This window comes from Anabrus simplex, chromosome 10 (assembly GCF_040414725.1).
Source record: "Anabrus simplex isolate iqAnaSimp1 chromosome 10, ASM4041472v1, whole genome shotgun sequence".
NCBI lineage: Eukaryota > Metazoa > Arthropoda > Insecta > Orthoptera > Tettigoniidae > Anabrus > Anabrus simplex.
In genome coordinates, this window is record NC_090274.1 from 50,324,628 (window position 1) to 50,340,986 (window position 16,359).

The window sequence follows — 16,359 nt, forward strand, 5'->3', positions numbered from 1 at the left end:
AACATACAGGTAGTTTTTATTTTATACACATTACCTGGCTTTGTATGACAGACAGAACTTATCACAAGGCTAGGTAGACTGTATATAAACATCATGAAGGATTCCTGTGATGGCAATAGTACAAATGATATTTTAGTTGATTATGAGAATGTTCCAGAAGTCAAGGAGTATTTTATATTTTGTTATTTTTTGTCTGTATTAGTGGTAAAGTTAGGACTCATTGTCCTCTCTTACACTTAACCACATCATTGTACAGAATAAATATGTAGACTACTAAAATATTTTATGGTTCATGTATGTGGGTTACTGTAGTCACATCCTAGTTCGTGAACCATGAGCAACGGCTGAGTGGCCTAGTAAGTGATCCTGAGAGTTGGGATACCAGTTGCTATGGAATGGGAGTGGGCATCTCGGACATATTCTGAGTCCTGACCCTCCTTGTGCTCAGGCGGCTAGGACTATACAATTCACCGGTGGTCCATAACCCGTTAGAGGAGAGATCCTCACTTGGACTATGTGCAAGTAGGGTAGCATCCTGCTTCATGAATTTACTGAGCTCAGAACACTTTAAGCAAGCCTTGGACCTATGGGAGTAACGGAGACCCACTCCCATTTGACAGGCGAGGGACTCCTTGGAAACAACTTGGCGAACGAAATGGAATTCGTTGGGGAGCAATCACTATTAATGGGGCTTATAGAAGAAAGAAAGTAGAACTGGCTGAGTCAGCAAAGAGGATGCATCTGGATGTGCTAGGAGTAAGTGATATTTGGGTAAGGGCAGATAATGAGGAAGAGATAAGAGATTATAAAGTGTACTTGACGGGTGTTAGAAAGGGAAGGGCAGAGTCTGGAGTAGGGCTCTTTATCAGGAATACCATTGCAAGCAACATAGTGACTAGAATTGTGTCCGTGTATTCACCATGTGAGAGTGCAGATGAGGATGAAGTTGACAAGTTTTATGAAGCATTGAGTGACATCGTGGTCAGAATAGTGCTAATGGGCGAATTCAATGCGAGAGTTGAGAATAGAACTGAAGGATACAAAAGGGTGATTGGTAAATGTGGGGAAGATATGGAAGCTAATGGGAATGGGAAGCGTTTGCTGGACTTCTGTGCTAGTATGGGTTTAGCTGTTACGAATACATTCTTCAAGCATAAGGCTATTCACCGCTACACATGGGAGGCTAGGGGTGCCAGATCCATAATAGACTATATCTTAACAGACTTTGAATTCAGGAAATCTGTTAAGAATGTACGAGTTTTTTGCGGATTTTTCGATTATACAGACCATTATCTGATCTATAGTGAACTAAGTATCTCTAGGCCTAGGGTAGAGAAAGTGAAATCTGTCCGCAAACGAATAAGGGTAGAAAATCTCCAGGACGAGGAAATTAGACAGAAATACATGGATATGATTAGTGAGAAGTTTCGAACAGTAGACAGTAAGCAGGTTCAGGATATAGAAAGTGAATGGGTGGCATACAGGGATGCTGTAGTAGAAACAGCAAGGGAATGCCTAGGAACAACTGTGTGTAAAGATGGGAAAAGGCGAACATCTTGGTGGAATGATGAAGTGAGAGCAGCTTGTAAACGTAAAAAGAAGGCTTATCAGAAATGGCTCCAAAGAAGCGCCAAGGCAGACAGGGATTTGTACGTAGATGAAAGAAACAGAGCAATACAAATAGTTGTTGAATCCAAAAAGAAGTCGTGGGAAGATTTTGATAACAACCTGGAAAGGCTAGGTCAGGAGGCAGGGAAACCTTTCTGGACAGTAATAAAGAATCTTAGGAAGGGAGGGAAAAAGGAAATGAACAGTGTTTTGAATAATTCAGGTGAACTCATAATAGATCCCAGGGAATCACTGGAGAGGTGGAGGGAATATTTTGAACATCTTCTCAATGTAAAAAGAAATCATCCTGGTGGTGTTGCGAATAGCCAAGCTCATGGGGAGGAGGAAAATTATGTTGGTGAAATTATGCTTGAGGAAGTGGAAAGGATGGTAAATAAACTCCATTGTCATAAGGCAGCAGGAATAGATGAAATTAGACCCGAAATGGTGAAGTATAGTGGGAAGGCAGGGATGAAATGGCTTCATAGAGTAGTAAAATTAGCGTGGAATGTTGGTAAGGTACCTTCAGATTGGACAAAAGCAGTAATTGCACCTATCTATAAGCAAGGGAACAGGAAGGATTGCAACAACTATCGAGGTATCTCATTGATTAGCATACCAGGCAAAGTACTCACTGGCATCTTGGAAGGGAGGGTGTGATCAGTCATTGAAAGGAAGTTGGATGAAAACCAGTATGGTTTCAGACCACAGAGAGGCTGTCAGGATCAGATTTTCAGTAATTGAAAAATGCTATGAGAGGAATAGGCAGTTGTGTTTATGTTTCGTAGATCTAGAGAAAGCATATGACAGGGTACTGAGGGAAAAGATGTTCGCCAAACTGGGGGACTATGGAATTAAAGGTAGATTATTAAAATCAATCAAAGGCATTTATGTTGACAATTGGGCTTCAGTGAGAATTGATGGTAGAATGAGATCTTGGTTCAGGGTACTTACAGGGGTTAGACAAGGCTGTAATCTTTCACCTTTGCTGTTCGTAGTTTACATGGATTATCTGCTGAAAGGTATAAAACGGCAGGGAGGGATTCTTTTTTTTTGCTAGTTGCTTCACATCGCACCGACACAGATAGGTCTTATGGCGAGGATGGAACAGGAAAGGGCTAGGAGTGGGAAGGAAGCGGCCATGGCCTTAATTAAGGTACAGCCCCAGCATTTGCCTGGTGTGAAAATGGGAAACCACGGAAAACCATTTTCAGGGCTGTCGACAGTGGGGTTCGAACCTACTATCTCCCAAATATTGGATACTGGCCGCACTTAAGGGAGGGATTCAGTTAGGTGGAAAAGTAGTAAGCAGTCTGGCCTATGCTGACGACTTGGTCCTAATGGCAGATTGTGCCGAAAGCCTGCAGTTTAATATCTTGGAACTTGAAAATATGTGCAATGAGTTTGGTATGAAAATTAGCCTCTCGAAGACTAAATTGATGTCAGTAGGTAAGAAATTCAACAGAATTGAATGTCAGATTGGTGACACAAAGCTAGAACAGGTCGACATTTTTAAGTATTTAGGTTGTGTGTTCTCCCAGGATGGTAATATAGTAAGTGAGATTGAATCAAGGTGTTGTAAAGCTAATGAAGTGAGCTCGCAGTTGCGATCAACAGTATTCTGTAAGAAGGAAGTCAGCTCCCAGATGAAACTATATTTACATTGGTCTGTTTTCAGACCAACTTTGCTTTACAGGAGTGAAAGCTGGGTGGACTCAGAATATATTATTCATAAGTTAGAAGTAACAGACATGAAAGTAGCAAAAATGATTGCTGGTACAAATAGGCATGAACAATGGCAGGAGGGTACTCGGAATGAGGAGATAAAGGCTAATTTAGGAATGAGCTTGACGGATGGAGCTGTACGCATAAACCGGCTTCGGTGGTGGGTCATGTGAGGCGAATGGAGGAGAATAGGTTACCTAGGTGAATAATGGACTCTGCTATGAAGGGTAAGAGAAGTAGAGGTAGACCAAGATGACGATGGTTAGACTCGGTTTCTAACGATTTAAAGATAAGAGGTATAGAACTAAATGAGGCCACAATACTAGTTGCAAATCGAGGATTGTGGCGACATTTAGTAAATTCACAGAGGCTTGCAGACTGAATGCTGAAAGGAAAAACAGTCTATAATGATTATGTATGTATATGTATGTTAAAATATTTTAAATAAGCTCATCTGTAATATAAATTCAAAATAAATGCAACATAATAGTTATATCTATATAGTCCATGCACCTGTTAGCGATATTACTTTGTACGGATTTGAGGAATAAGGAGGGAGCTCCCCTGTTCCAGTTAAACTGCCAACTGAATGGTAATGAAATCTGAATTGAATCGATAATATGATTAATCAATACGAATTTTCTAAACATTTATTATATTACGCCAACAACTGTGTCACACATACATTTTTTAATATTAAATAACATTTCTGGATGGGAATCTTGTTTCTAGAATTAATTCTATAGTTTGGCTTTGCTATGTAAACAACAACAGTACTAGTACGTAAAGTGTAAGCCAGATGTCGCACAGCGATGCATGTGCGATTCATAGTTTTTGTTACAAAGGTTGTCAATATGAATCTCGAAGAAAACTGAGGTTGACCGATTCAGCACTAGGGTGTGCATGTATCACTAAAAGGTGCGCGTACGGTATGTACATATCATATGTCAGACTACTAAATGAAATTTAATGAACATTAATTTTAAATTAATTTAATGAAAATTAACTAAATTATACACACACACTAACCATAATTTACTCATCATGATTTTAGCTGACCAGCTACAGGGAATGGCAAGGGTAGTAACAGAGCATGTATTTTGCTGGTGAAAGAGGAAAGGTATGTAAAGTTTGACGAAAGGTACTGGGGAGTTTTCTCAGTTAGTAATCTGAACACCAACACGGCTACATGAAGATTTCTGTGTTCTTAAAATTTCAGGAGAGATAGTTGCTTGTAATAAGATGTGACATAAGTGTCATAGCTTAAGGAAAATACAAATCTGATGCAGGAATTCATGGTCATTTGTATCTTTCTAATTTGTTCTTTTGTTGCATCTATAAATACAGCACCACAGTGATAGAATATAGGGAGAAATAATGTTTTTATAAGCCTGACTTTCAGATTTAACAGTATAAATTTTGGCAGTATTTCAGAAGATGGAGTGAGGCATTTACACTGTTACAGATACAAGTGACATGTTCATTCCAATTTAGGTTTTCATTTATAACAACACCTACATTATTTACTGAACATTTATATGGAATTTTGATACCATATAGACTGAGTGAAGAGATGTCTAAAGTTCTTGTCATGTTTATAAATTTTGATTGTCCAATTACAATGGCTTTTGTCTTGGAGGGACTTATTAATATAGAGTTTTCACAAGCATATTATGTTTTACAGGTCAGCATTCATTCTGGAAATTGCTATATGAATATCTCCTGTTTTTGTGTGCTAATATATTTGAAGGTTATCAGCATACATATGATACAATATTTCAATTAAGATGCTATGCCGTTCGTGTACAGAACTTTGGGGTAGTCCTATGTGTTTCATTGCCCACTGAGAAGTTTTATTCCTTATAACAACTTGCTGTCTGCAGTTTGGTTTGTGAGGTAAGAGCTAGAGAGTTATAAAGCAGTCTGGTTTACATGAATGGATTTTAATTTGGCCAGCAATATCTCTATCTTTACCATGTTAAATGCACTACCAAAATAAAAAAAGAGTAAATAATCTGACCATCTGTTACACTCATTGCGTATCTCCATCTGTAACCATCAATAGAGCAGTGGTCATGCTTTGTGCCTTTTTAAAGCCCAACTGAAAAGGGTCAAAAAAAGAATGTATTTTATGATACAGTGTTAGTTGGTGATGGATTATCCATTCGGAGGGTATGGAGAGAGATTAAATTATACACTTTTGTCAATAGTCTGACAGGGAATCAAAAGGCTCCTTGCTTTATTTCACACCAATACAGATTGGTCTTACGGCAACAATGCGATAGACCTAGGAATGGGAAGGAAGAGGATGTGGCCTTCATTATGGTACAGCCCCATCATTTGCCTGGTGTGAAAAAGGGAAACCATGGAAAACCATCTTCAGGGCTGCCAACAGTGGCGTTTGAACCATTATCTCCTGGATGCAAGCTCACAGCATGGCAAAATCGCCCGGTAGGAAAGAGAAGGAAATTTTTTTTTGGTACCGAATTTATGATGGCATCTTTCCATATCTTTGGATATGTGCTGATGGTTATCCATTTGGAAGGTTTGGAGAGAGATGAAAGTACACACACTGGTCAATATTCCGATAGGGAAATAGATGGAGACTTTTTTGCTACCAGATTTATGATGGCATCTGTTCATGTCCTTAGATTTGTCCTAGAACCGTACCATAAATTATATATGCATTGTTGTAAGGTTTCTCTTTGTTGACTTCTACTGACTATATATAGCACCAATCCATAATCACATAGCTTTTGTTTTCTTGCCTGTCTAATGAGTGCTACCAATAGTGGAGATGCCAACAACTTCTTTGTGGACAACCATACTGGAATTCCTCAAGATCTTCAAGATGGAGTCAAAGCTATTATGTCAAGCGATAATTAGAGTTCAGTCATACATGCAGTGGCAGAGGACATGACAGAGGATTTCGATCTTGCTGTGACAATATTATTGTAGCTGATACCAATAAGCACTTAAATATTTACATCCTATCACTGGCATTAAGTTCAACTCCACAGTGTATCAACAATATTGACTGTAGTCATTAAGGATATGCTTTCATTCCTGATACTGCTAGAAATTGCTAGACTGAAAAAACTTGCTATGAAGACTCATCTCAATTCATACCCAACTCCGTAGAGAAAGGCATCAATGGTTGGACAAACAGTGCTTGAAATTAAAGATTTAGAGCTAGAATGTGGTTAAGGTGCCACATGCAGCTCACCTCCATTGTAACTATGCTCGTAAAGGCAGGATGTTGACTTAAATTTCCATTAGATGCAATATGAAAGTATCCCCTCAACTGAAGGTTTTACCATTCAGACATATCTTTAATTAAGATTTAACTTACAAAATTAGTAGCATCTTCTTCGTCTGCTGGCGATTCTGACTCACACTTGATGAGATGTGGCTCTTCCATGTTGTTTCAAAAACCTACCAAAAAAAATCACCTTCAATAATTTAAACATTGAAAAATTATACAGTATTTTGAACAGCTTTTTCCAAGATGGTTTGAGTACTGAATTCTCATATGAGAACATAAAAAATTACTGGCTTTCTAATCTATGCTGTATAAAACAAGAAAAATGTGCTAAAAATAACCATTATTCTTGATACTTTACAAAGTTCTTTGCAATGCTTTGTTTCTAAGCCACCAGCGCAGTAAGTCACTACACTAGCGGTTAGCAAACATGCACCGGTCGGTACTACGTATAAACCGGTGTTAAATAAACAAAGTTTATTAAGCAAATCAAGGAAATCAGTCACAAGGATAGGAAAATTACATCCAACAGTTACTTACCCAGGAAGGCCCAAATAAAACACCCAGAGGAAATGGATAAAAATTTCTTGTTTCGGCGCTGAACCACACAAATAATAAAGGAGACACTGGTTTCAATGAAATAAACTTTTAATTAAAGAATGAAAACTTAACATGAAACCAAAAGAACATCGTCCTATCTGAGGGAATAAAAGTATTTTAAGTAGTTCAAAACAATTAGTGAATAATAGAAAATACACGGATGAAACTGAAAAACGTAGTCCTTTTCAGAAAATGATACTGATGCAAATCATTAGTTTAAAAACAGAAGGTTGTACTAATTAAAGACACTAAATCATTACCAGAAACAGTACACCTTGATAACCTTACTATAATAACAGAAAATGATTCGAATTAAAACTTAAATTGTTCACAGAAGGTTTAAACGGGGCCCGTTTGTTAGACTACCGTAACTAAAATGAAATTAAAACTAACGTATTAAACCTAGGGAAAGCCACTCAATCAACGAGTTTCATTGCACCTTCTTAATAAGAGGAGGCTTCGCAGGAGCATAGAACTCTAGCCAAATTAATAAACTACGAGGGGTCAAATAAGATTAGCGCACGGAAAACACACACAGTAAACAAGGGGAAAAGGGAGAAAACCGTAAGAGATCAAGTGAGGAGCAAATAAATTTTCCACCGAAAGCGGAAATTCTTAAGCAAACTCCGCCTCCACAATAAAACACGCAAATAATACGACAACAACCACCATCATCTCTCGAAAACAAATCGTTACCATAGCAACGAAAACATACGCCCGCCAAACCAAACATGGAACAAGCCACAACAAAGGCCAGAATAAAATAAAATCAGGAAACACCAAAGTTTTTAAAATTCCAGAAAATAGAAGCAAGGTTTTTCTATTTAAAGCAAGGAAACCAGAATTATATGCTTCTGCGGAACCTCACGCAGTATAAATGGCATTAAGTGCCCGACACAATTTGAATTTACATGATCAATGAAGTTCATTAACGGGTGAAAATGATAGATAATTTTAAAAGGTTTTCCTCATTTTTGTAGTTGTTACATACCAATAATTATATTATTAGAATTTAACACACGTCCCTCTGTTAGTAATTTCCAAAATAATTATTTTCACGAAATTCCACCTTGAAGGAGTTAATTTTCAAGTCACGAATCACACGAATTTGCTTGCCGTTTCATATTCACAGGATATAACTTGCCAAATGATGAAGCCACTTACTTGGGTGAAGCTGACGCTTAGCCATGATGAGCTGGTTCCTCACATACTTACAGATCCTTCATGATGAGTTTGCTTTTCCCAGGTCAGAATTAGTTGAAAGGTATCAAAATAGGACGATGCAGGAAACAAAGAAATTTGGGTTTAAAACCCACATCTCGAGACTCTCAGCCGGGGTCTTCACACCAACACGACGCCAACATCTTAAGGATCCAATAAACACAACCGCACGCCATGACTTCTCAATGCGTACTGTCGGGGACAAAATGGCGAGGTTTTCTCCATGAGGAAGTAGCCGCGCTCTGATAGGTAGAAGCGCGCTAGGGGAGGGGAAACTCATTGTGGGTGTCTGGCAGAAGATTGCAGCACTTATTGTAAGAGAAATGAAACAGTCTGTACAATTCAGAAATGCGATAATCCAAAGACGTTGCCATCAGTCCACAATAAGAATTATAAATAAGATCGATTAGTATCACCAAAGCACGTAGTAGTACGAGGGAATCCGTGCGCTTAGACATATAGAAAGATTAAAATTTTCTACGGCGATATTGCCAGTTCAAAATAGGTTCACAGGGTAGAGTAAATTGCGTTACACCGTAACAGCCCTCTCCCCCCGAAGCTTAGTGTATTCACTGATATAGCTTCCAGCTCAGTTTAGTGGTCAAGAAGTAAGCTAAATTTCCAATCAAGTCCACATTAGATAGAGACCACAAAATGACTTCATGTATGTATAACAATAACACACCGACCTTGAGTCATTTTAATATCACAATCCTCACTTCAGTTCAAGTTTGTGGTGGCAAGAGTTTAGTAAAGAGATCACGCTTCCCTCAAACAGGGTTCCATTTATCTAACGTCTAAAACAGCTAGCTTTAGCTGAATTTACACTCTTTAAGCAGTGCGCTTCTAGCAAAGCCTGCTACATATTACAATTCACCCGTTTAAAGAAAATTAAAATTAAGTATTTTATTACAGGTTAGGAAATAAATATTCTCTAGATTATCAAGAAATGCAGCCTCTTGTTTCATTAACATAATTAAAATTTACCATAACCGCAAAAGAGCAAAGAAGGAAAACAGAGGAAAGATGGGCTAAATTGGTGACTACGTTCCGACGGATACTAAGATCCAACTGTCAATTAAATTTAAAATCTCAACTACAATCGACTGAGTCAGGGCCAGAGCATACCACATAAGAGCATAGGTTTGCCTACGGAGTAGTACAAGAGTAAACCGCACAAACATGAGCAATTCGACAAATACCACCCATACAGAATGAACAACACTTTAAGTGCACACGTTCGAATTTTAGAAAATAGAAATTTCGACACCAATTTCAATAAGCAGCGCAATAATCAATTTCCGCTTCACCACACGGCGGAAGTCCGTTACCAGTTAACATCATCACAATATCAAAAATTCAATACGCCAAGTTAAATAACAGTACCACCACTGAACACTTAACTAGATAACACACAAATTTAAGGCATACATCGCATGTACTTACCAAACCAGGTCACGACCAACCACATCACAGTGGACATTAAATAACCCCCGGTATCTTCAGAGGTACAAAATTCCTAACCATAACATTACAGGAGCGGACATTCCGAAGGTACACTTAATTTCAAATTATTAGAACAAAATCACCTCAATACTACCGCTCGATGAGCAATTAATGCATTTTAAAATTCCTCACAACTATCACAGACATCAAGTCAAACTTGCACCTATTTCTGGTTCAACATTCCCAATCACAATACATTACCTGATTGAATAAGAGAGCTGAGAGGAAACATAACTTCAATTCAAGATTATGACACACCTACGGCAAGTTTAGGAAAATGAAAATATCCTAGGGTTAGAGGAAAAGCCTTCGAGACAAGATAACGTTGGCAGTACGGAAGGAGACTTCTGGTACTATAAGATGGTGAGGTGCGCTAAAGTTTGTCATCAACAACCGAACAAGCGACAACAATACCAAGCCAAGATTAATTTTGGGATGGATAATATTAAATACAATGGTTACCTCGATAACACCAAGGAATAGCGGAATAGAAAATGGATGAAAGAAAGTCAGGAGGGAAACCAATCCGAAGTCACATATCCTCAAACTTCATTGAATTCACAACAACATGCTTTCACACAGGACACCCGATTAAGTAAGAAAAGGTGATGAAATTCACCTCAAACCAAGTGACCACCAGGAAATTAGAGCAATGACCTACGCAACCTAAACTACCGGTTGTCTTTTGCAAGACCTCGGAACTAGCCGGCCTAATAATATATGACATCCGCAGATTCATACTGCCGCATCACCGCTAAGCAGGTACCCTTCCATACAACCAGGAAACAAGGTAAAATAAAATATACATGGCAGAAAAGATGGCAGGACGTTAGCAAATGCTCAATGATAATGAAGAATAAAGGAACTCAACACGTAGATCCCATAATCTAACAGTTGGGCAACTTCGGTACCGCCTATGAACTAATAATCCGTCCCATACCAGATTAATAATCCCATAGAACGGCAAGATGACCAAACAACCTTGTCAAAAGACAAATTAGATCCACTGAAGAGAAAAGATGTCAAAGAGTGACAGGTGAACATTAACTGAGCTTTAACAAGAAGTACCAAAAGAACACAAGATAACGTCAGATCAATAGGTAATGCACTGAGACCCAAAGCGAAGAAACCAGGACACACAAAACCAACAAGTTACATAACACAAGTTAAAATCATTCCATCAGAGCCATAGACCCACACCGAAGGGTATTTCCAAATCTACGAAGACACAAGGTACAATAATAAGACCACGAACCAGTCCATACCTGACATGTCATAATGAGCCAACAACACCACACAGAAACCGTAAAACAACCATGACTAGCTCCAACATGCATGCGCCAGACCCCGATAGGGAAAAAGGGACACTTAGAACCCTCAACGACATGCTGCGAAACTATCATGCCCACCCCGAAATATAAACCCCAAACAACAAATACTTGGTACCAATATCATCACCCAACACCGATCTGCACCCAATCCTATTAGGTTAAGAGGCTTTTCCATCCTCAGGCTACAGACCACATTAGCTCAACAGCAATCCAACACAGTAGAAATGGTAGGGAGGCCGATGGAATCCACAACTCAAAAATGGAATACAATAAAATACAAATAGGTTATAAATTTTCAGAACATAGGAATTCCATTAATACAATGACCATGACAGAGTACCACAAACCATACAAGAAACTACTAGCCACCTAAGAATGTCCACACATGAACCAGAGCTAGCCGCAAGGAGGTTAACAGGACAACCCTTTTTTTTTTTAAAAATCATAAGTTAACATAAATAAAGCAAGACCCAAATGTATGAGCCAGAAACTTGAGGAAAGCCACACACCAAGTGACCACACTACAACAAGGGAACAGGTTAAATTAACAGGGGAGCACGGTATCCGTTAGAAATAGAAGACTACCAGCAACCAATAACCAGCACGGATGAACTAGTAAAGACCTGAATAGGTCCAGACACATAGTCCACAAGACATCCACACAGTTACGACCTGACAGAATTCAACCTTAACGAATGTATACACAATAACCCCATTTAAACAGAATCCTTGGTGAAATAACTCGAGTGACCCCTGACCAACTCACCAGCCCACACCAACAGCGAGACAGGGTAAGAATAATACATATTCACGCCATAGGCGAACACCAGTCCCACAATCAGCCTAGGCCAGGAATCGCCCAGCAGGTACACGAACACATCACCAACGACAGCCCCAGATTACCAAAATAAATCATACAGGAGATATAATTTCAAAATCAAGTTAAGATGACACTACTAGAAAGCATGTCCGGTCCCCAAGTAGCCCAGAAAGGTTACCAATTTTAAACTTTTCAGAAATAATTATAAGTCATAAGTCACTAATACATAGCAGCTCATACCAAATATAAGGTTAATTCAACAATTTTCAACCGTAGATCACAATAAATTTTCAAAGGAAGCAAGGCGAGCATAAGAATGATATTAATTCGGCCAAAGGTAGTTTCCAACAGCACATTATCACATACATCGCAGGTAAAAGGTTCACAAGTTAACCGTATGCAACCGTAAGCAATGCCTTCCCCATAACACATAATATTAAGGACGAGGTGGGTGAATGACTCAAACCTCTGCCCAGCAGTTCGCCAACCCATACCAACCGTGAGACAGGGTAAAAATGAAATACTTCATTCATGCAATTTTGCAAACCCCAACCTCACAGCTACCACAGATCAGCAAACACGCAACAAAAGCAGAGCCATCACATCAACAGGCCATAAATAATCAAAACAGATGCTACACAGGTTAATAAGGGCATTACAGGTTTGCCAAGCTATCACGCCAGTAAATGACGTAACTGGCCACAAGACACTGCATGTAATAATAATGGTTAAATAAGGTTGCCAGGCCAAGGTTACCGATACTCAATAGAGCGTATTAAATTCAAAACCAGCATAAATAATTCACCACCGGTTAGGTTTCACTTGGTTTAGAAAAATCAGAGCTAGCATGAAAACCGCACGAGCAAGCCCAAGGTCGATACAATACATAAATATGCACAAGGGCACCGAAAACACGACCACCAGGGAAATTACACAACACCAGAAACAATTAAAATACGTGGCACCAGGTAATAACGATGCTAGGAGAAGATAATTTCCAATATATGATGGTACAATACCAGTAGCACAAACGAATAACACACGATGCTTAGGCCTAAATTTAGGTTAAGTAAAATTTCCGTTCACACGCCAGTACTAGCACAGTAGAACACATTAAGAAACAGTAGTTTCTCATATAAAATGTAGGTACACACCTTGACAAATACACAGGCCAGGAAACAGTAATAATAATAATAATCACCATATTAAATCTGGGAATCAAAACAAGACCAGGACCCATAATTCAATAAAGTGTTCCCAGATCACGAACTATCACATCATACTTTAAACCAAAAACCAACTGCACTTCACACGGAGAATAAAATCACACGAGCTTACCAAGTAGAAATTACAATTAATGCACACCGAAGTAGTATAGAGAACACACACGTTGTTTTTAAAATATCAAACAGATATGTCACACGAATCACGGAGAGCACACTGCAAACCCAAGCATGCTCAAAGCCCAAGCTCAATCGATTTGTGTCCAAATATAAATACTAGCAACAGTTTCAAGGTTTACAATAATACACCAAATTCCAAATTAAATCAATAATGCCGTACTCACCAATTTATGAAGAAACAAGAGAGGAAAAGTTACAGGTCACCTGAGAAGCAGGAAACGAGGAAGCAGCATACAGCGAGAGTAAACAACTGGTAACAGGGCTACCAACCGCATACACTTGACCCGAAACACACCAAAACACCACGAAGGCGAAAGACACAGAACTCCATGAAGATAATCACATGAAACAAAAGGTAATACGTTTAAACAAGATGAATGCATTTCTTTTCACAATTATGCATATAATTACCATACACAGTCATCCTTCATAATCCAGTGCTTCAACGCCATCACAAGTACAATAACCCAGGGGAAAAAGGGGAAAGAATGACAATGGTTAGCAGCGCCCACAAGAAAAAAGACAACCAGAGCTTTCTGCTACCACTTTACTAAGCCACCAGCGCAGTAAGTCACTACACTAGCGGTTAGCAAACATGCACCGGTCGGTACTACGTATAAACCGGTGTTAAATAAACAAAGTTTATTAAGCAAATCAAGGAAATCAGTCACAAGGATAGGAAAATTACATCCAACAGTTACTTACCCAGGAAGGCCCAAATAAAACACCCAGAGGAAATGGATAAAAATTTCTTGTTTCGGCGCTGAACCACACAAATAATAAAGGAGACACTGGTTTCAATGAAATAAACTTTTAATTAAAGAATGAAAACTTAACATGAAACCAAAAGAACATCGTCCTATCTGAGGGAATAAAAGTATTTTAAGTAGTTCAAAACAATTAGTGAATAATAGAAAATACACGGATGAAACTGAAAAACGTAGTCCTTTTCAGAAAATGATACTGATGCAAATCATTAGTTTAAAAACAGAAGGTTGTACTAATTAAAGACACTAAATCATTACCAGAAACAGTACACCTTGATAACCTTACTATAATAACAGAAAATGATTCGAATTAAAACTTAAATTGTTCACAGAAGGTTTAAACGGGGCCCGTTTGTTAGACTACCGTAACTAAAATGAAATTAAAACTAACGTATTAAACCTAGGGAAAGCCACTCAATCAACGAGTTTCATTGCACCTTCTTAATAAGAGGAGGCTTCGCAGGAGCATAGAACTCTAGCCAAATTAATAAACTACGAGGGGTCAAATAAGATTAGCGCACGGAAAACACACACAGTAAACAAGGGGAAAAGGGAGAAAACCGTAAGAGATCAAGTGAGGAGCAAATAAATTTTCCACCGAAAGCGGAAATTCTTAAGCAAACTCCGCCTCCACAATAAAACACGCAAATAATACGACAACAACCACCATCATCTCTCGAAAACAAATCGTTACCATAGCAACGAAAACATACGCCCGCCAAACCAAACATGGAACAAGCCACAACAAAGGCCAGAATAAAATAAAATCAGGAAACACCAAAGTTTTTAAAATTCCAGAAAATAGAAGCAAGGTTTTTCTATTTAAAGCAAGGAAACCAGAATTATATGCTTCTGCGGAACCTCACGCAGTATAAATGGCATTAAGTGCCCGACACAATTTGAATTTACATGATCAATGAAGTTCATTAACGGGTGAAAATGATAGATAATTTTAAAAGGTTTTCCTCATTTTTGTAGTTGTTACATACCAATAATTATATTATTAGAATTTAACACACGTCCCTCTGTTAGTAATTTCCAAAATAATTATTTTCACGAAATTCCACCTTGAAGGAGTTAATTTTCAAGTCACGAATCACACGAATTTGCTTGCCGTTTCATATTCACAGGATATAACTTGCCAAATGATGAAGCCACTTACTTGGGTGAAGCTGACGCTTAGCCATGATGAGCTGGTTCCTCACATACTTACAGATCCTTCATGATGAGTTTGCTTTTCCCAGGTCAGAATTAGTTGAAAGGTATCAAAATAGGACGATGCAGGAAACAAAGAAATTTGGGTTTAAAACCCACATCTCGAGACTCTCAGCCGGGGTCTTCACACCAACACGACGCCAACATCTTAAGGATCCAATAAACACAACCGCACGCCATGACTTCTCAATGCGTACTGTCGGGGACAAAATGGCGAGGTTTTCTCCATGAGGAAGTAGCCGCGCTCTGATAGGTAGAAGCGCGCTAGGGGAGGGGAAACTCATTGTGGGTGTCTGGCAGAAGATTGCAGCACTTATTGTAAGAGAAATGAAACAGTCTGTACAATTCAGAAATGCGATAATCCAAAGACGTTGCCATCAGTCCACAATAAGAATTATAAATAAGATCGATTAGTATCACCAAAGCACGTAGTAGTACGAGGGAATCCGTGCGCTTAGACATATAGAAAGATTAAAATTTTCTACGGCGATATTGCCAGTTCAAAATAGGTTCACAGGGTAGAGTAAATTGCGTTACACCGTAACAGTTTCCTCCACAATTACACTTAAAACGAAGTGGACACCTCATTCCTAACAAATTTCTTAATAATGCACATGTTAGTTTCGACTATCCTTAGCCCAAAATGTAGCCACCTAACAGATTAACCACCAAATGTCATAGTGTATATGTATTCACATTAGAACCAATTCCTGGCTGTCGGATGAGCATTAAGGATATCTGTATTAGAGAGCAGGCTTGGGATTCATATGTAACATGTGCTCTGGCTGCTTGCTAAGTGATGCATTCAAATAGGGCAGCCGAGGGATGTGAAATGAAGCACATTTGAAGATGTAACATAGCCCTCAGAGATTCTTGACAAAATATAAACAATTCACACACC

At 38.7% G+C, this 16,359-nt stretch overlaps 1 pseudogene; it reads right to left on the bottom strand.

Moving 5' to 3' along the window:
- The window catches only part of LOC136881798 (zinc finger protein ZFP2-like), a 46,196-nt pseudogene that overhangs the window by 14,799 nt on the left and 15,038 nt on the right, over positions 1-16,359 (bottom strand).